General features: G+C 35.0%; 1 pseudogene; it reads right to left on the bottom strand.

Annotated features, from left to right (window-relative positions):
• Positions 1-12,036: 12,036 nt before the first annotated feature.
• On the bottom strand, positions 12,037-12,376 carry LOC101971592 (large ribosomal subunit protein P1 pseudogene; annotated as a pseudogene).
• Positions 12,377-21,274: the final 8,898 nt, after the last annotated feature.

Genomic DNA, 21,274 nt, shown 5'->3' with positions numbered 1-21,274 from the left:
GGAACTAGGGCAATGAGTGCAGGTTTAAAATTCTAGCAAAGATGTCTGGAATTCAAAATTATTTAATATTGAGAGATATAAGCACATAGGAGCCATGTACATTTTTATTTGAAACACATTTCTGGAAGTAGCAGACAGATTATGTTATTATGGGAACTCCCAAATAGTATAGTATTTTATCAGAATTTTATTTTGAGGTTCTGTAAAAATAGTCTTATCAGAGAAGCCTCTCGTAACACAAACAGTGAGGAAAAAGCCAAGGAATATCTCTGTTTAAATAAAAAGATTTTTAGGCCTTCAATGCGCCATATGTCACTGCTGAATCTGCAGCTTTGAAAATGTTCATGGCCAATGTATAAATAAATACAGCTTATTCATTCCAGCAACAGGGATTTTCTATTTGTAGTAAAACATTTATTGTGGATCATCCAGCTCCAGATTTGATCCTCAGTTATAAGCATCAGCTATTGACTGGAAAGCCTTCCCAAATATCAAACAAGATCCTGGAAAATTTTAGCAATACATTTTGAGGAAGCAAATGAAGGTTCTGCAGCCTGCTGCTACTTTTGGAATTGAATTGCTTTTCAGAGCATTCTCACTGTAGGACCAAGGCATATGTGAAAGTTGTAATGATAGTACATCACTCTCCTCCTTGTTTATTTGTTACTTCTGTTTCTCAGACTGCCGCAGGATAGCACACAGCTGAGGGAAGAGGAACACAGAACTGTTAACAGCTTGGCTTCAAGGTAACAGACAAAACACTTGCTTTCACCATCGCTTTTGACATTTGATAGGATAAGTAAGTTAGAGGAGTGTGGAGAAGAGGAACGTTGAGTCTTTCCCATGCAGAAATCGGGGACAAGCAAATGATGACTTTTAAAGGCATTTGAAAACAAGATTAAGACTAATAAAGCTACTCCTTACCTTTAATTATATTCATAAGCATCTGGTGATTTGAACACACTTATAAATTAAGATACTTTTAAATGATTTACGTTAGATAACTTTGGATATGGTTTGAATACTTTATGAAGAAATCTGTAGACTAATACTGCTATTTCCTCAGTGTTGGTACCTACAACTTTTTGAAAAATGCTATGGAAAATAAATGAAAGAAGTCATGGGAATGAATAAAATCCTAAATTATGTGTATGGTGAGAGGGGGTTGAGTATGTGATTAGTATATTCCATGAAGCATTGATTTTTATTAGGGCTGGACATGACAATTGAATGACATTCAGTGTTTGCCATTCAGTGACCCAAAACATTCATCAGGACTATTAATGTTGAAGAAGGAGAGTTAAAACTTTGCTTTCACTATGAGTTAATCAGATTTCCATCAATACAACAAATACCTGAGGCAATTAAACTTATAAAGAGAAAAAGGTTTATTTAGCTCATGATTTCAGAGGTTCTAGGCCATCATTGAATTGCTTGGCCCCATTGCTTTGGGCCTGTGGAGAGGTAGCACATCACCGTCAGAGAGGAGGAAAACTGCTGCTTAAGGGTCAGGAAGCTAAAGACAGAAAGAAGAAGGGGGCAGGGTCCCAGAGTCCCCTTGCAGGGCACAGCTCAATGATCATGATTAAAAGACCTTCCACGAGACCTCATATTTTAAAGTTTCTACCACCTCCCAACAGTACCAAGTGTGGACAAAGTGTTTAACACATGGGTCTTTGGGGTACATGCAAAGCAAAAGCTATAGCAAACCATGGAATTCTAAGATTCTATAGAAGGTGTAAATTTAAAATTTTGTGTATTCTAACTGGAATATCTATTATGGAGTTTTTTCTTCTTAATCGGTAAGGCCTATTAATATTTTATTTATATATTTACGTACATATAGACAATGTTTTCTGAATACATATATATTATCATAATAAAATGCACATATATACAGTCTAATGTTCTCTTGGACTCTAATGTAGTGAAATACGAATTCTTAAAAGTTCATAAACTATAATATTTATACTTTAAGTATAATTACAGAAAAAATAATGACACTTGTGAAAATTTGTCTATACATTTTTTTTGTTTTTGGTTTTACATTGCTGGGGAAAAAATCCAGGGCCATGATGCATGCTAGGCATGCACCCTACCACTGAGCTATATCCCCAGCCTTTCTCAGTAAAATTTTAACCAATTATTTGCAATAATAGTAAAAGAGAGATTGTATTAACATAATTCACTTTATTAAGTTCAAATTCCAAAATTAATTTTAAAATGTAAATCTTAAGATTTCAGATCCTACTATTTTATTTGAGATCCTCTACATAATATTCTTTAAGATATGACCTTCAGAATATTGTAAGGAAATACTATATATTTGAGTCTTGAACCCCAAGCACCCACTCATTAAAACATGTTGGAGCATCTGCTATGTGAATAGCACTCATCTCAAAATCATGTTTTGATATCCTCTTAACAGTTACCCTGAACACCTAATCATTAGACACCCATTGAAAGTGAGATATAAAACCCATTGATCTTTCTGTATATTAGAGTTTAGCTTCACCTTGCATAAATGACTCTTGGGAAGAAAGGCAACAGACTACAAATAAAATGACTATGTCAGATGTTACTCAGAGGAGAATTGCTTCTAAAAGGAAATGCTAGCAAAGCACAAGAAATAACCATCCAGATAAACATGCATTTTCATGCAACAAGGAGAAACTCAATTTTTTTTTTTAAAGAGAGAGTGAGAGAGGAGAGAGAGAGAGAGAATTTTTTTTTTAAATATTTATTTTTTAGTTCTCGGCGGACACAACATCTTTGCTGGTATGTGGTGCTGAGGATCGAACCCGGATCGCACGCATACCAGGCGAGCGCGCTACCGCTTGAGCCACATCCCCAGCCCAGGAGAAACTCTTTTTTCCACCCATCACTTAATTTCATTTCTTTTGTTTTGCTCTCCTTTCAGGCCTCATAGGCAAGAACTTGGGAAGATTCAGGAGATTCGGTTTGCTTTTAAAGGTCTGTGTGTGAAAACCTCTGTATTTCCCAACTGTGTCTTTCTCCTGGGGGCTCATGGGGGTTTTATAGAGATCATCCTCTAATAAGCTCAGGGTATAGTACTGATATTCTAATTATTTTTAGCAGTCTAAGAAAAGTATAAAATGATCTATCAAGTGGATGATTAGACTAGATGATCAATAAGATGTACTGACTGTTTTCCATTTTTCCTATTTTTAGTTAGACAATAAAATTTTTCTTCACCACACAATGCTTTTGCATGACCTGGGGATGCACAGCAAACACATGGCATAGAATAGGAATTTAATAGGCACATGTTGAATGAAATATTACAAAGTGAGCTGATATTTTCAATTTCTTTAAATATCTACACTGTATCCATTTTTTTCAACCATCCTGTACTTTAGAGATTATGGCCAGTCTTCTTTAATAACATATTAAGTGACCTGTTCCATTATTAGTGAATTGGAATAGACTCATTTATTCAACATGTGTTCATGAATATATTCTATATATAACACTTCATTTTAAAGTTAACAAAATATATTGAAGGCTCCAAGAGTTTATGGATCATTTCGGAGAACTCAACCTAAAAGCAAACCCCTTAATGATTATCATTTATATAAACAGAGCAGAGAATGAAACTGCTTTTTATCTGTGGATCAGAGAGCTTTTCAAAGACATTCTGGTTGATATTTTACAGGATAACAATTATGAGGGTTAGGTGTTTCTTCCATTAAAAAAATAAAAGCATCTAAAAGGGCATAAAAGCAGAAAAAAACAAGTGTATATAGGTAATTGCAAGGATTTTTGTATATAAGGGGGATAAGCTAGTGATGAAAGAATTTCTTTAGTATAAATTGGGAAACTTCTAATAAAATTTGAAGTGAACTATGGTAGTAGCTCTAAGGGGTATTCTCTTTCCTATACATTTTAACTTTTTTCTTGATTCAAATTACATAGTAAAACTTTTGTGTATTTACATATTTGGAATACACTGGTTTCTTTTCAGCTTATAATTTTTATGGAAGCACCTCTACTGAGATACTTTGAACATATCTCTCACTCTTAAATAAATCAGTAAACTTTATATAAATCAGATTTTGCATTTGTTATTTCTATTTGTGAATTTTACCCTGAAAATCAAGCAAATAACATATCGAAGAAAATACATATTTTAGTATTTAGTTGTAGAAAATTCTTTATCTGTCTTGAAACAAATGTGACTAATTTCTTTTGAGACAGATTTTTCAAGTTATTTTCTGTTCTTTTTCATCTTGGCAGAAAATTCATTTTTTTCAATTCTACTAATAGACATTTAATATGAGAAATGAACAGTAGTAACTAGACATCCCTTTAAAAATTGGACAAGAGCTTGTGTTACATTTATGACTTAATGGTTTACTTAATGAACATTTTGTTTTATTTTTTCTCTGTTGTCCCTCATAAACTTTTAGAGGGAACAGGAAAATTCAAAGCATTATACTTTGGTATAGGGAGCTCATATTACTTATATATAAATTAAGAACACAAATTACTAAAAATAAAACACCAGTTTTATTTCAAACCAACAGAGTCTCTCAGCAGAAATACAATACACAAATAACAACAATACTCACTATAAGGATCCTGGTACAACATAGTGTTTATAATTTAGTCTCTAGAGCCAGATGGTCCAGGCTTGGCAGCTCTGTCAATCACAAGTTTGGTACTATTGGGCAAGTTATTTCATCTTTCTGATCTCCACTGTCTTCATTGTAAAACAATTGTAGTATGTTCAAGTATTTAACGAGAAAATCAATTAAAACTGCTTAACACTTCACTATTACTCAGGACATAGAAGAAATTTAGAGTATAAAATGAAGATGATCAAAGTATAATTATCACTGTTGAGAGATACAGGAGGTAGCAACTGAACTGGGCCAAAGAATTTTTAATTTTTGACAGGTGCAGACCATCATTCTAAGCAACATGTTCCAAGACTTGAAGGCAGGAGAACTGGCAATGGAGACTGCAGCTTACTCAGAATATGGAGGTCATGTGAGGAAACACTGGGAAATAGGGTTGAAAATATAGATAAAGGTCAAGGTGTAGAAGACTTTACCTACCAATCTGTCTCTAAGACTACTCAATTACAGCTATCTCTTAGATATTGGATTGGAAAAATCCACAGATTTTCCAATCACAAAACCTTTACAATATTAAATAGATTTAAAGTCCTACTTAATATCAGGTATTAAACACAAATACTCAGAAATAATCATTAATCGTGTCCGGATGCATGCTTGTATGCATGTGCACGTGTGTGTGTGTGTGTGTGTGTGTGTGTGTGTGAGAGAGAGAGAGAGAGAGAGAGAGAGAGAGACTCTTTAAAGCAAACACATAGTAGCATTGTTTGGTGAATATTGCCAATGCAACAATATTATGAAGACCATCAGCTACCTTGGCTACATTTTGTGGAAAGGCAGATGACTGTTGAAACCTCTGATGAATGGTTAAGTCATTAGGTCATGGCAAGCTTTTGTTGCATTTTGTATAAATGCTCTTATTGTTGATTTGCCCTTTTCTCTGTCCACAGAACTACAAAGAAAGGTAAAAATGGGTAAGGATGTAACATAGATAATGTTCCTCTTTGCTATCAAAATGCACAAAGCAAGAAAGACAGTAAACTGACAACAAACAAACAAAAAACTGTCTTCTCACAATTGACTCTGTCAGCTAGTCTTTGCAGGGGTTAAGAACATCCAGATGTATTGGCCTGGGATATCAGGTTTCCAGTGATCTAAATCTAAATAACTCATCTCAATAAACCCTTATGGAGCATCTGTTATAAACCAATTGCCATGCTGGGTTTTGGTGGAGAGGACCAAAAGGACAAAATTGAGAAAGGCATCTTCTTGGCCCTCTATGAACTCATCAAGTACAAAGCAGACAATGATAAGTGTTAACAATAGCTCCAGTGGACACAGGTATCAGTGGCAGGGCAGAAACAGGTCATGGGTTCAGAGAGTGAAACCTAAGTTAAAATTTGAAGAATAGTTAGGGCGTTTATAGTCTGAAATATTTCCCATACTGAAACTATTTCAAGAAACTATCTAATGTGAAAGTTCTTTCAGTCAGAAAAGAAAGATTAAGAAAAAGATTTAAAACCAGAGAAATTCATGTTTATTGAGAATATAGAGATAACATGATCCTTTTGATTACAAGTTCATTCTGTACATTGTCTTATTTCAGCTTCATGACTGTGTGTGAAATGAAGATTATTTGTGTCCATCATTCAAGAAGGTAAGATTACAAGCTTGCATGAGACAGCAGGGAATTGGACTCAAGTTTTATCTATTTTCCAAGTCATGCTCTTATCAGTAATTTCCAGCAGTCTCAGAAGGATAAAGGGAAGGTGTGAGGGATGAGACTATGGGGGAGGGTATCAAGCAGAAATGTGAAAGTCACTGCTGGAAGACTATAGGGAGGGGGTTGGCTTTGGAAAGGATAGAGATTCTGGAAGCATCCTGCCTGGGGTGCATTCTTGATATACTTTTGTCTCTTGAGTAATTCTCAGTAAGTGATTTTACCTTTGTGATCCTCATTTTTGTCTTCTATAAAGTCAAGGTGATAATATTAAAAGTATGTCAAAAGGCTATTGTGAGAATTAAATAAGAAATATAAAATACTATCAGAGTACCTGTAACCTTTTTAGAGAGTAATAAATAGCAGTCACCATTATCCTTATTAAAATCATATCCCTTTTGTTATAACTCATTTATGGTGTAATAAATAATAGAGCTTATACTAGGCTTAGTGTTGCCTTCGAAAACTGAAATGTGAAATAGACTCAGGTGAGAAATCCTAAGATGATTTGAAACCCCAGTATGCCTAGATTTTTAGAAATGAAGTTGACTCTATGTTATTTGTAGTGCCAGAAATCAGAAGAGCTTTCTCATTAATAGCACAGCATGATTCCTACACCCAGTTACACCATATATTTAATTCTTCCTTGTAGTGCAGTTCTTTTAGAGTGTGGTTATAGCTAATTATGTAAATATATTTTGCCTCAACCCTACCCTTGCTTAACTAAAATCTCCCTAGGGGCATGGACTGGGCTGAATTCATCTTGGCACACACCTTCATGTTTGGTACATAGCAGATTTTTAAGAGACATTTGCATAATTAGTGCCCTCTTGGGTGAATGGAGAAATTATAAAATTTTAGAAAATTTCTCAAGGGTCTCATCATACTTTTCACTGATATATATTTCTTTATCCTCCATAAATAATTCTAGAATTCTTTATAAAATAGTAATATAAGTTCCCTCAACTCCTGCTGGGCAGCTTTTAATTCTAAAGGGTAGAGAGGTATTCAAGAGCTTCTCATTTCATCCTGGAAAAATATAGAAGTTGTTTTTATAGTTTGAAAACTTTAGGCATAACTTTGGTCACCTTTTAAGTGAGAGGACTTAAGTGTGCTTTTATATCTCAACTAAACTACAGGTAGATTCCCCAACCTCAATGATCTTATTATTGAATACAGGAAAATTATCAGTAGAGTTTATTTTTTTTAACAGTGAAATAATAATATGCATAAAGAGTTGTGAGAGGAAGAAAACAAGATTTGAGAATGTGGACTTTATTATTTTTGCTCTTCGTGACTGACTAGATTGTATTTTCAAAAAATATATAAAGTGCCATTTTTAACAAAGTATTTTCACAATACTTCATCTAATCCTTTGGCAGAATTATGAGACAAGAGACTTTTATTATTTTCACATTACAGCAGAGATTCAAAAGTATTATACAGTTGTATATAATCTTAGTGTACTCTTGAAAATAGGTGGCAATGATGACTAGTTAATATTAGTGAATTCACAGTAATAACTGTGCTGGGAAACTTTGACACAACAGAATGTAAGTTTATTTTACTGTTCAATAACTTATTTTGAACATTCACTCCTTACATTGGTGGTATATCAATTTTCTGAGATTATATTAAAAGGTTGTTATGTTCTGATAGTAATTAATGTATTATAAGTTTTAAAAGGAATAGAAATCATATCTATTTCTAATGCTACATATATCTATTTTATAGTGCTACATTCTGTCACTATGACAGGTCCTATTTTAGAGTAAACAACTATAATTCCATAAAGATAATGGTCCATTCTATTGTGTCTTCTGGACCATTTGAGAAATTTGTCTTTATGGTAAACAGCCCATCCTAAAGCCTGCTCAATGGTAGAAAATGCTGTAAAATAATATTTTGTGTAAAATGATGATTTAAAAATATTTTTTTAGTTGTAAATGGATCTTTCACTTTATTTATTTATTTATATGTGGTGCTAATGATTGAACCCAGGGCCTCACACATAGCAGGCAAGTGCTCTATTTTAATGGAAACTTTTATTGAATTTAAAATAGTGATTTCAGAATAAAAGCTAAATAATGTTAGTGTTTAGCCCTTGAAATAGCAATTTCACTGTTTTTAAATTTTTCATTGAAATTAATGTTGAAATTGATTATAGGAAATTTAATATCAATTAAAATTTGTATTTTAATTTCAGCTATCATTTTAAAAATTGTATTAAAAACCATGTACATAGGAATCAGATCAGAGAGGTTGTTGTCTGAAGCAAATAATAAAACTCCTGTTTCAAACTACTTTAAGCTATTAGGGAATTTATGATCTCACTGTGCTTTTATGTAGGTTGTAAAAACAAACTAAATTATGCATTACCCTTTATCCATATCCCTTGTGATTTGACTTTGTAGTTCCTTCCACTAGTAGGTTATATCTGTTGCCCTACCTCTTAAATGTATTTATTTATTTGGCTAAAATAACGTGGCAGAAATGAAACTGTGCTTGTTTCAATTCTAGGCTTCTTATTATTCAAAATCTCTTCTTGCTTTCTTGGGAGTTCTGCCACTGCTCTGTGAACAAGTTTAGGTTAGATTCCTGGAGATGTGATACCATAGATCAGAGCCAAACCATCCTATTTATTATATCACAGTCTCAAAAATGAAGGCCATCCCAGAAATCAGCAAAGGCAAACTCACTGCTGGTTACAGATGGCTGCTGAATGAAACCAGAGCCACCAAACTGAGCCTTGAATAAAATGCTCATGACAGAACTGTGAACTAAATAATGGCTTCATTTTTAGACCATTGAGTTTGGGGGAAGTTTGTTAGGCAGCAGTAGCTAATTGATACATTCACATATAAGGAAATCCAGAGACAGATGAAGCTCCAGAGTTCATTGATATATTTGATACAGTTCACAAACCTCACCGAGAGGTGGGGCTCCTTACATCTTCTTTCTCATCCAACCCTCAGATTGGTCTCATCACTTGCTATCAGCTCTTTGTTTTCTACTCAACAAGGATGTCTTTAAGAAACATAGGTTCTTATTTCCAATTTTATTTAGGGACAAAGAAAAAGAAGCTCTTCAGTTGTTAGGGGTTATGTTTCCTTATAGGTATTCCATCAAGGATTTGCCTTGGGAGACATATGTTTTTAAAATCCTATGTCCAAGAAATGTCAGTCAAATAACTGGGAAAGTGTGAAGGACTAGCAAACAAAAAAAAACCTCATGCTAGGATCAAAGCCAACAATATCAACATAGAGATGTTACAGGTGAGAAGAAATTCACAGATGGCAGGTAAAAAGCAAGAGTAGAAAATGCCAACTGTGGAGTTAACATTAAGGCCCAAATCTCTGGACACTGGGACTGTAGTATAATAGTCACTGTGATGAGGGTGAGGTGATACCACACTGTGGTTTTGGTTTACATTTCCCAGATGTTTAGTGATGACAAACACTTTTCTCATAGAGTTGTTAGTCATTGGTACATCTTCTTTTGAGAAGCATCTATTCAAATCACTTGCCTATTTTTAAAGAAATTATTGTTATATTTGTTACTACTTGCTGTTGAGGTATTAGGGTTCATTTTATATTCTGGATATTAATCATTTGTCAGATGGATGGTTTTAATATTATCTCACTTTTCTTTGGCCTCCTGTGTTTTGGGGATGTATTTCTAAATATCTTTGCCTATTCGATGTCTTCAGTTTCTCTGTTTTTTTTCTTCCACTAATTTCATAGTTTTGAGTCTTACACTTAGGTCATTAGTCCATTTTTTAGTTGATTTATACATAAAATGAGAGGTGAGGATTTGTTTTATTCTTTTACATATGCATATCCAGTTATACCAGCATCATTTGTTGAAATTTTCCTTTCTTCAATATGTTATCTTGGCATCTTTGTCAAAAGTTAGTTGGCTGGGAGTATGTAGATTAATTTCTGGGTTTTCTATTTTGTTCCATTCTTCTGTCTGTGTTATTTCAGTACTGTTTACATTGATATGCCATTATAGTATGTTTTGAGGTCAGATGTTATGATGCCTCCAGCTTTTTTTTTCATTTTTTTTTCCATTATTGCTTTTACTTTGTGCTCAGAATTACTTTGGCTATTTTTGGTATTTTGTGGTTCCATATGGTTATGGTTTTAACATGAAGGGTCTCCCCAAAGATCATGTGTTGGAAACATGATCTCCAAAGTAGCAATGTTCAGAGGGAAATGATCAGATCATAAGAGCTGTAACCTCATGAGTGGATTAATCCATTTATTGGATTAATAATTTGAACTCTCGTATTTCACTGAGTTTCTTTAAGAATTGTTCCTTTAAATTCTTTGTCAATGCATTTTGTCTATATCCTTTGCTTTGAGGTCTAACTTTGCTAAAGTATTATTACATTCTTTTAGAGGTGTTGTGTTACTTTGCTTTTTCATACTTTATACAGAAGATATTTGTCTCTACCTCTTTCAAAATGTGGCATTTGTAGTAAAAGTCTTTTTTTCCTGCTGATCTAAACTATCAGTTTGGAGGCTATGCTGGTTTTAGTTGAAATTGGGTTCTATAATGTTGTCACCCTATATTTTCTTCAGCTGTTAATTGATGACAAGGGCAGTAAAGGCAGGGTGTGGAGCACATGCCCTCAGTCCCAGTGGTCACACATGGGTCAGTGCAGCAATGGAATACATGGCTTCAGTTCTAGCAGAGATATGTGGGCTGTAGGCAACCCATGGTGGGGGCAGAAATGTGTACTGTGTGTCTTCAGTTCAGGGGGTGGCATGTGGGCCTTAACAGACAGCAGAAGTGGGGAGCAGAATGAGCTCCAGGCTTCAGGGTTTGATTATCTTGCCTCTCAGGTTTGGGGGCAGCACCTCCAGCTACTCTGTTGAACCACTTATGTTCTGTAGTACAAGGTACTGCCTAGGCTTGGATGCTGGGGTCATAGTTACATTTCCATTGTTTCTGTGTTCATGAGGCTATAGCCCTTTGTATAGTAGAATGGATTTCTGTAGCCACCACCCCCCTCATACTCTTCTTTACCGTAGGACAATATGAGTTTGGATAGCAGCTCTTTTCTCAAGATGGGTGCCATGCTGCAGCAGCTTGTGTTCTAGCTGTCAGTGAGGAGGCAATGTGACTTCCTCCTTGGAAACAAAGCTACCACATGCATTTCAGATAGTACCTCCAGCTGCACTGCAAGCCTGACATGATTATGGGATTATTCTGTGGCTAGAATTGCTCATCTGTGACAATGGACAAAGGAGTCCACTAAGACTCTCCTTTCTTTTCCCCAATACAAGGAGTTCACTCAGCCTTGGGTTCAATGTCATGGTGGCTGGTGTGATTTGTTCCTCCTTATGTTGCCATCCCTGGTTTCCATTTCTTATAGGGTTCCTAAGTCCTCTTTGCTGAATTCCAGTGCTCTTCCTGAGACACTCACCTCAAGATTTAGATACTTGTTTGTTGTTTTGATTATTCTTTGTAGAGAAAAAGGCAAGTACTAAGCATTCTATTTGGCCATATTGCAGTCCTCGCTCTAATTTCCTTTTATGAGCTTTTCATAAATTTTTACATTTATACCTGTAGTCCACCAATCCATCTGGAATAGAATGTTTAAATATGATGTTGCAATAAAATGAATATTAATCTGTTCTTTTCATTTATTTTCACCTTAAACTATTTTATGTGTTATGTTTATATTGAATTTGCTACAAAAGTGGCTTATTCACAAATATCCAAGCCCATATCATCGTTGGACTCCTCTGATTTGGTTTTTCTTTGCATATGCTTTTTTTCTGCTCAATTGAGGCAGTGGAGGGGGCAGTACCTATTACTAATGTGGCACCAGGTTTTGGAGCAGGTCCCCCAACACCTACACTGTACAGGAAGCTTCCAATGTTGACATTTGCCAGGGCCTTTGCAAATGAAGTAGGCCTGAAAGGTTCAACATTTGCAACAGCTGCATAATGAGGTCATTGATATTGTCCTTCTTTAGAGTCACCTCATTATCATACAGAATGGGAACAGAGTAGATGAAGGTGATCTCAGAGAATGAGGCCATGCTATAGGCCAATGTGGGTCTAATGCTACTCACTGGATGAAGTGAGATTCTGACCCCAATGAAAACTTAATTTCCTTAGAGCCATGAGGAAAGTATGAAAATGGGGGATTTTGTTCTTTTTTGACATCTAATTGACCCAGAACCATTTAACGAAAATGCCACTCTTTCTCTAGTGAACTTCAGTATCCTTTCTGTGATACATCAAATAATTGTATATATGCATTTCTTTCCATATCTCCTCTCTGGTTCAGTTTTCTATCTTAACTATAGTACCATCCTACTCCGTTTTGCTCTATGAAAGGGCAAATTCTCAGCTCCCTTCTTCTTCAAAGTTGGACTCTTTTGAGAACTTTTAATTTTGTAGAAGCTTTGGGATTGATTTATAATTCTTTTGTGATTTTGTTTTGGACTACATTCAGCCTACAGATCAGTTCAGCAAGAACTGGCATGTTTTCTATATTTCATGTTTTAATTTATTAATAGGGTATATTCTTTTATTTGCTTAGATCACACATAATTTTTATTGGTGGTGTTTAAAGGCTTCACTGTAGAGTTTGTAAGTATTAGATTTATTTCTAGGTATTTAATATTTTTGATGCCACTTAAAATTTTTATTTTTGCAATTTTGTTTCTGTTTGTCTTTCACTGATATATAGATATACATTTGATTTATATATGCAATTGATTTTGTGAATATAAAAACCTTAGGAAGTTTATTTCTTAATTCTAATAGATTTTCTCTAAATTTCAACATATGTAATCATCCTGTAGCATATAATGACAATTTCATTTACTTCTCTCTAATCTATGTGTCATCTGCTTTTTATTTGCCTTGTTGCTCTGACAGGAATCTTTATTGAGATGTTGAATTAAAATGGTAATATATATATCAGCATTATTTTCTTTCTTGGCTTGAAGAAAAGCTTTGAGTACTCAACATTAAATATGTGTGCCATAGACATTTTATAGATCATACTTTCCATATTAAACAGTTTCTTATTATTTCACATTTGTAAAAGTTTTTGTTATGATTTTTACTTGTAGGTTTTCCCAATAGACCTTATTAAATGTTATTTTTTTTCAAATTAATCAAGATAACCATATGTCTTCCTTTTTATTTAACTTGATTTAATGAATTATTCATTAAATGATTTTAGAAGTTTATGCTTGGTTTCTTGCTATTAATGAATTTCTCTTTCCTTATATTTTTGAATTTGATTGAATACTATTTATGTATTATATTTTCATCTATGTTTCTGAGGTCTATATTAGTTCTTTCTTTCTTTTTTTTGTTGAGTCTTACTAATCTTGTAAAATTACTTGGAAACTGTTTTTCTTATTTTTTATGTGCTCTAGAAACTTTGTATTAGGATGAGTGATTATTTCCAAATATTTGTAAAATTTCACCAATGAAGCTATTGGGGCTTGAGGTTTACTTTATGGGAAGAATTTTAATTCTAGATTTAATATCTTTATTAACACTTAAAGAACATTCAGATTTATGTAGTTTTATTTCATTCATTTTATTAGGATGGTTTGAATCATGTTTAGATTTCTCATATCAAACCAACAAAGCTCCCCATTTCATCCCACAAACTTATTCTATTTGCTTCTCTCTACAGATAAATTCTCAAAAGAATCATCTATACTGCCTCTGTTTGATTTCCACTCCACTTGATGAGGCATTGCCCTGAACAGTTTTTGCAAATGTCATAAATGACATACATATGGCTAAATCCCACAGGCATTTTAGTCAGTACTCATGTATTCAGGCAAATACTTAAAAGAGCAAACTACTTTTTTTGAATGACTCTCTTCTCTTTCATTCCAGGACTCAATACTTTTATTTTCTTTCTTCCTATTTGGAAAATCTTCACTCAATTGGTTTTTGCTTAATTTCCTCAACCAGAAAATTAAATGGTGAGGGTCCTTAAAGGAACTTTTTTTTAACTTCCACATAATCTCTCTATAATTAAGTTCTTGTATAACTAGAGCTTTAGTTATGACCTATTGTTGATTACTTAGAAATGTATGTCTCTAATCCAGAATTCGTCAACTCTAGCACTATTGGTGCTTTGGGTCAGGGGATTCTTTGTTGTGGTGAGAAACCTTGGGCACTGTAGTAGGTATGCCAGTGTCCCGGGCCTCTGCTCACTAGATGCCAGTAGCCTCCCCACTCACTCTCTGTTAGTAAGACTCACCTTCCACTAGTGACAATAAAACAATGTTTTCAATGCTGCTAAATATTCCCAGAGTGAAGACAGTCATTTCTCATTTAAAACTAGTATTCTAAACTAATATCCTCTGAGAATCATATGCATATATCTTACTGTATATTTAATACTTCATATTTGATGCCTCAAAAACTATGAAATCAACTTCATAAAAATCAATTTTATAAATTTCTTCTTAAATAGAATAAGCTCCTTGGCAGATATTTTTGTCTTTCTATTTTACTGTAATTTTTGTATAACTAGAATATCTGGGAAGTGTTCAATAAATATGGATTCAAAAGCACTTGTTGACGAGCTGCAGAGGAAGTCCTCAGGACATTCAGAAATGGAATCATACCCTTGAAATTTCTCAATGGAGGCCAATTGTTTTATCATTTTAAGGCTACATTTGATCTTGAACAGAGAGTGACTTAGCATACGTACAGTGTCCAAGGTGGTTATCAAACAGACCAAGTATTTTTTGGAGGGAAGGGGGGAAGAGAGGACTGACTGTGGCAACAGGTTTTGTTTTTTGTAGCTCAGAAATTTAAAAAATAGCTCCGAGAGAGAAAATGCATTTAACAGAGATGGAAAAACTGAAATAATGAACTGTCTCCCAGAAAGAGTATTCTAAAGACTGTTCATTATATGTAGGTGTGCATGTGTGTGTATGTATGTATGTGTGTGCATGAAGAGATAGAAAGCATGACAAAAATTAAGACTTTTTATTAAATTAATGCTAAATGCTTAAAGTAATAAGTAATTTTAAAAGGCCATAATTCTGTGACTGGCAGTTTATATAATTCAATACACAGTGTTTTATTAGTGTTTTATATTCTTAGTGTGGCATGGGATTCAGTTTCAGCAATAAAAATTGGTTGGTCAAATATTTCTCATTACTTAAATATTCTATTTTTATGTCTTTTACTTGTATGTTTGAGACACATCAATTTTATAAATTTCTTCCTAAATTGAATAAGCTCCTTGGCAGATATTATTTTTGTCTTTTTATTTTACTGTAATTCTTGTATATTATTATACACAAGAATTATATTATCTTGGAGACATAAATCAAATGTTCCTAGGAACTATTAATATTCTGTCTTTTATTAGTTGGTTATCTAATTAATTTAATATTTTTAATTATTTATGTATTGACAAGGCAAAATTTTCTTATGTGAAATATTAAAACATTAACAATGAACAAAAATTTCCATTTCATTTTTTTAGAACTCTCAATCTCACTGCTGATTCAAGATATTAATTGTTAAGGGATTGTTAAGTATTTACCAGATCATTTACTCTGCATAATTTGTCTATCTATACACTTTTAAAATCATGATTTTTAACTTAATATTACAAAGTTTTGACATGCATAGATTAACTCATTGTTTAAGTTTATTACAAAGAGCCATTATATGGCTGTATCATATAGGCTGTAACTTATCTACATATTTTCTTAAATATGTGCTTTTTGATGTGCTTCTAATTTTTCACCATTATAAGTACTGTTAAAATGAATTAGGGTTCTGCATAGGAACAGAACCAATGGGAGGTATGATTATAAAAAGGGGATTTATTAGATTGCCTTAACACAACCAGAAGCTGCAACTGTCTGCAGGCTGGGGAGTTGGAGGAACCTGAGAACAAGAGGGATCAACAGTGCTACACAAGTCCAGTACTAAAGGTTTCTGGAAACTCCCCAGAGAAGCATTGGCAGAGCCTGCATTGGAAAAGAGAGGGAGTGAGGGTTTGATATCCTCAGGTGCTCACAGCAGCAATCTAAAACCCCTTCAAGAAGAATTGAGCTTGTATCTGTTGCTGCTCCCTTGTTCTTCCAACTTTTGTTCCATACAAGCCTCCAACCTGTTGGATGGTGCTGCCCACACTTAGGGAGTCTCTACTTCAGTTTGCTATCCCCCATGTCAGTCATTCCTAGACAAACCCTTATTGACACAACCTCATTGACACACCCAGAAACCTCTTAATCTTCAGCATCTCTTAATCCAAATTGATGATTCAAATTAACCATTACACTAAAATGACACCCAATTTTGTATATTTTTGTGTGCATGTGATTATTTGTGCAAAAGATATTTCTGTAGTTCATTTTCCATCAAAAGAATAAAAGTTGAACCGGCGACCCACGGGCAGGTCAGGCCCAGCAACCTGCCGAGTGACAGAGCTGCCACACGCGCCTGCAGGGAACGCGGACCTGTGACCCACCAGCAGGACAGGTCCAGCGGCCTGCTGAGGGGCAGGCCCGTTCCCTCCCCCAGTGCCTGCAAGGTAGGCGGGACTGTGACCACCGGCAGATCAGGCCCAGCGGCCTGCTGAGGGGCGGAGCCGCCCCCTCCCCCCCCGCACCTGCAAGGTAGGCAGACCTGCGACCCATCAGGAGGTTAGGCCCAGCAACCTGCAGAGTGACAGAGGTGCCCCTCGCGCCTGCTGGGTAGGCGGACCTTCGACCGGCCAGCAAAGCAGACCTAGGGCCCGCCAGCGTGGTAGACGGATCACACCAATTGGAGGAGGATCACAGCCACTACCTGCTCTGCAAGGGAGATTTTTCAACTATACAAGAGCAATATAAATAAATAGAGGGAAAATTTCAAAAACACAACAGTTTCACCAAGCAGAAAGAAACGCCAGCAGTATGAAAAGACAAGGAAAGAAAGGACCACAGGCAATGCAGGTCAACTCAACTTTAGAAGAGGTAATAGCTGCAACAGATGGAATGTCAGATAGAGAGGTCAGGATATACATGCTTCAGATGATCTGGAGTCTCAAGGAAGACATGAGACAGCAAAATCAGACAATGAAAGATCACATTGACAAGGAACTACATAAACAAATCCAGGAAGTAAAAGATCAATTTCACAGGGAGATAGAGGAAATAAAAAACAAATGAATAGAAATCCTAGAAATGCAGGAAGCAATAAACCAACTTAAAAACTCAATTGAGAATACTACCAGCAGAGTGGATCACTTAGAAGATAGAACATCAGACAAAGATAACAGAGTATTTCAACTTGAAAAGAACATAGACAGCTCAGCAAGTCTGCTAAGAAACCATGAGCAGAACATCCAAGAAATATGGGATAATATCAAAAGACCAAACTTAAGAGTCATTGGGATACAGGAAGGCACAGAGCTCCAAACCAAAGAAATAAACAATCTATTCAGTGAAATAATACGAGAAAACTTCCCAGACTTGAAGAATGAGACAGAATCCCAAATCCTAGAAGCCTACAGGACGCTGAATGTGCAAAATCATAAGAGACCCACACCTAGACACATTATAATGAAGATGTCCAACATACAGAATAAGGAGAGAATTTTAAAAGCTACAAGAGAAAGGAAGCAGATTACATTTAGGGGTAAACCAATCAGGATAACAGCTGATCTCTCAACACAGACTCTAAAAGCTAGAAGATCCTGGAATAACATATTTCAAACGCTAAAAGAAAATGGGTTCCAACCAAGAATCGTGTATCCGGCAAAATTAAGCTTCAGGATTGAAGATGAAATTAAAACCTTCCACGATAAACAAAAGTTAAAAGAATTCGCAGCTAGAAAACCATCTCTTCAAAAAATCCTTGGCAAAACACTACAGGAAGAGGAAATGGAAAACAACAATGAAAACCAACAGTGGAGGTAGGACAGTAAAGCGGGGAAAATAATCAAAGAGGAAAACAAATGAGGTTTAGCAGTATTAATAAACAAATATGGCTGGAAGAACAAACCATATCTCAATAATAACCCTAAATGTCAATGGCTTAAACTCACCAATTAAGAGACACAGGCTAGTTGAATGGATCACAAAATAAGACCCAACAATATTCTGCCTACAGGAGACGCATCTGATAGGAAAAGATATACATAGACTGAAGGTGAAAGGTTGGGAAAAATCATATCACTCATATGGACTGCGGAAACAAGCAGGAGTGTCCATACTCATATCAAATAAAATAGATTTCAAGCCAAAGTTAATCAAAAGGGATAAAGAGGGACACTACATACTGCTCAAGGGAACCATACACCAACAAGACATAACAATCATAAATATATATGCCCCAAACAACGGTGCTGCTATGTTCATCAAGCAAACTCTTCTCAAGTTCAAGAGTCTAATAGACCACCATACAATAAACATGGGAGACTTCAACACACCTCTCTCACCACTGGACAGATCTTCCAAACAAAAGTTGAATAAGGAAACTATAGAACTCAATAACACAATTAACAACCTAGACTTAATTGACATATATAGAATATACCACTCAACATCAAGCAACTACACTTTTTTCTCAGCAGCACATGGATCCTTCTCAAAAATAGATCATATATTATGTCACAGGGCAACTCTTAGACAATATAAAGGAGCAGAGATAATACCATGCATCTTATCTGATCATAATGGAATGAAACTGAAAATCAACGATAAAAGAAGGAAGGAAAAATCATGGATCACTTGGAGAATGAACAATAGGTTACTGAATGATCAATGGGTTTTAGAAGACATCAAGGAGGAAATTAAAAAATTCTTAGAGTTAAAAGAAAACACAGACACAACATATCGGAATCTATGGGACACATTGAAAGCAGTTCTAAGAGGAAAATTCATTGCTTGGAGTTCATTCCTTAAAAAAAGAAAAAAACAACAAATAAATGATCTCATACTTCATCTCAAAATCCTAGAAAAAGAAGAGCAAAACAACAGCAAAAGAAGTAGAAGGCAAGAAATAATTAAAATCAGAGCTGAAATTAATGAATTCGAAACAAAAGAAACAATTGAAAAAATTGACAAAACGAAAAGTTGGTTCTTTGAAAAAATAAATAAAATTGACAGACCCTTAGCCATGCTAGCGAAGAGAAGAAGAGAGAGAACTCAAATTACTAGCATACGGGATGAAAAAGGCAAGATCACAACAGACACTTCAGAAATACAGAAGAGAATCAGAAATTATTTTGAATCCTTATACTCCAATAAAATAGAAGATAGTGAAGGCATCGATAAATTTCTTAAGTCATATAATCTGCCCAGATTGAGTCAGGAGGATATAGACAACCTAAACAGACCAATATCAATTGAGGAAATAGAAGAAACCATCAAAAGATTACCATCTAAGAAAAGCCCAGGACCGGATGGGTATACAGCAGAGTTTTACAAAACCTTTAAAGAGGAACTAATACCAATACTTTTCAAGCTATTTCAGGAAATAGAAAAAAAGGGAGAACTTCCAAATTCATTCTACGAGGCCAACATCACCCTGATTCTGAAACCAGACAAAGACACTTCAAAGAAAGAAAACTACAGACCAATATCTCTAATGAACCTAGATGCAAAAATCCTCAATAAAATTCTGGCGAATCAGATACAAAAACATATCAAAAAAATTGTGCACCATGATCAAGTAGGATTCATCCCTGGTATGCAAGGCTGGTTCAATATACGGAAATCAATAAATGTTATTCATCACATCAATCGACTTAAAAATAAGAACCATATGATCATCTCCATAGATGCGGAAAAAGCATTCGACAAAGTACAGCATCCCTTTATGTTCAAAACTCTCGAAAAACTAGGGATAACAGGAACATACCTCAACATTGTAAAAGCAATTTATGCTAAGCCTCAGACTAGCATCATTCTGAATGGAGAAAAATTGAAGGCATTCCCTCTAAAATCTGGAACAAGACAGGGATGCCCTCTCTCACCACTTCTGTTCAACATAGTTCTCGAAACACTGGCCAGAGCAACTAGACAGACGAAAGAAATTAAAGGCATAAAAATAGGAAAAGAAGAACTTAAATTATCACTATTTGCAGCTGACATGATTCTATACCTAGCAGACCCAAAAGGGTCTACAAAGAAACTATTAGAGCTAATAAATGAATTCAGCAAAGTGGCAGGTTATAAAATCAACACGCATAAATCAAAGGCATTCCTGTATATCAGCGACAAATCCTCTGAAATGGAAACGAGGACAACCACTCCGTTCACAATATCCTCAAAAAGAATAAAATACTTGGAAATCAACCTAACAAAAGAGGTGAAAGACTTATACAATGAAAACTACAGAACCCTAAAGAGAGAAATTGAAGAAGACCTTAGAAGATGGAAAAATATATCCTGTTCATGGATAGGCAGAACTAACATCATCAAAATAGCGATATTACCAAAAGTTCTCTATAGGTTTAATGCAATGCCAATCAAAATCCCAACGGCATTTCTTGTAGAAATAGAGAAAGCAATCATGAAATTCATATGGAAGAATAAATGACCCAGAATAGCAAAAACAATACTAAGCAGGAAGTGTGAATCAGGTGGTATAGCGATTCCAGATTTCAAACTATACTACAGAGCAATAGTAACAAAAACAGCATGGTACTGGTACCAAAACAGGCGGGTGGACCAATGGTACAGAATAGAGGACACAGAAACCAACCCACAAAACTACAACTTTCTTATATTTGATAAAGGGGCTAAAAGCATGCAACGGAGGAAGGATAGCATCTTCAACAAATGGTGCTGGGAAAACTGGAAATCCATATGCAACAAAATGAAACTGAATCCCTTTCTCTCGCCATGCACAAAAGTTAACTCAAAATGGATCAAGGAGCTTAATGTCAAATCAGAGACACGGCATCTGATAGAAGAGAAAGTTGGCTACGACCTACATGC

The sequence above is a fragment of the Ictidomys tridecemlineatus genome, chromosome 3, assembly GCF_052094955.1.
Source record: "Ictidomys tridecemlineatus isolate mIctTri1 chromosome 3, mIctTri1.hap1, whole genome shotgun sequence".
NCBI classification, from domain to species: Eukaryota; Metazoa; Chordata; class Mammalia; order Rodentia; family Sciuridae; genus Ictidomys; species Ictidomys tridecemlineatus.
This window is presented reverse-complemented; position numbering and strand designations above follow the sequence as displayed.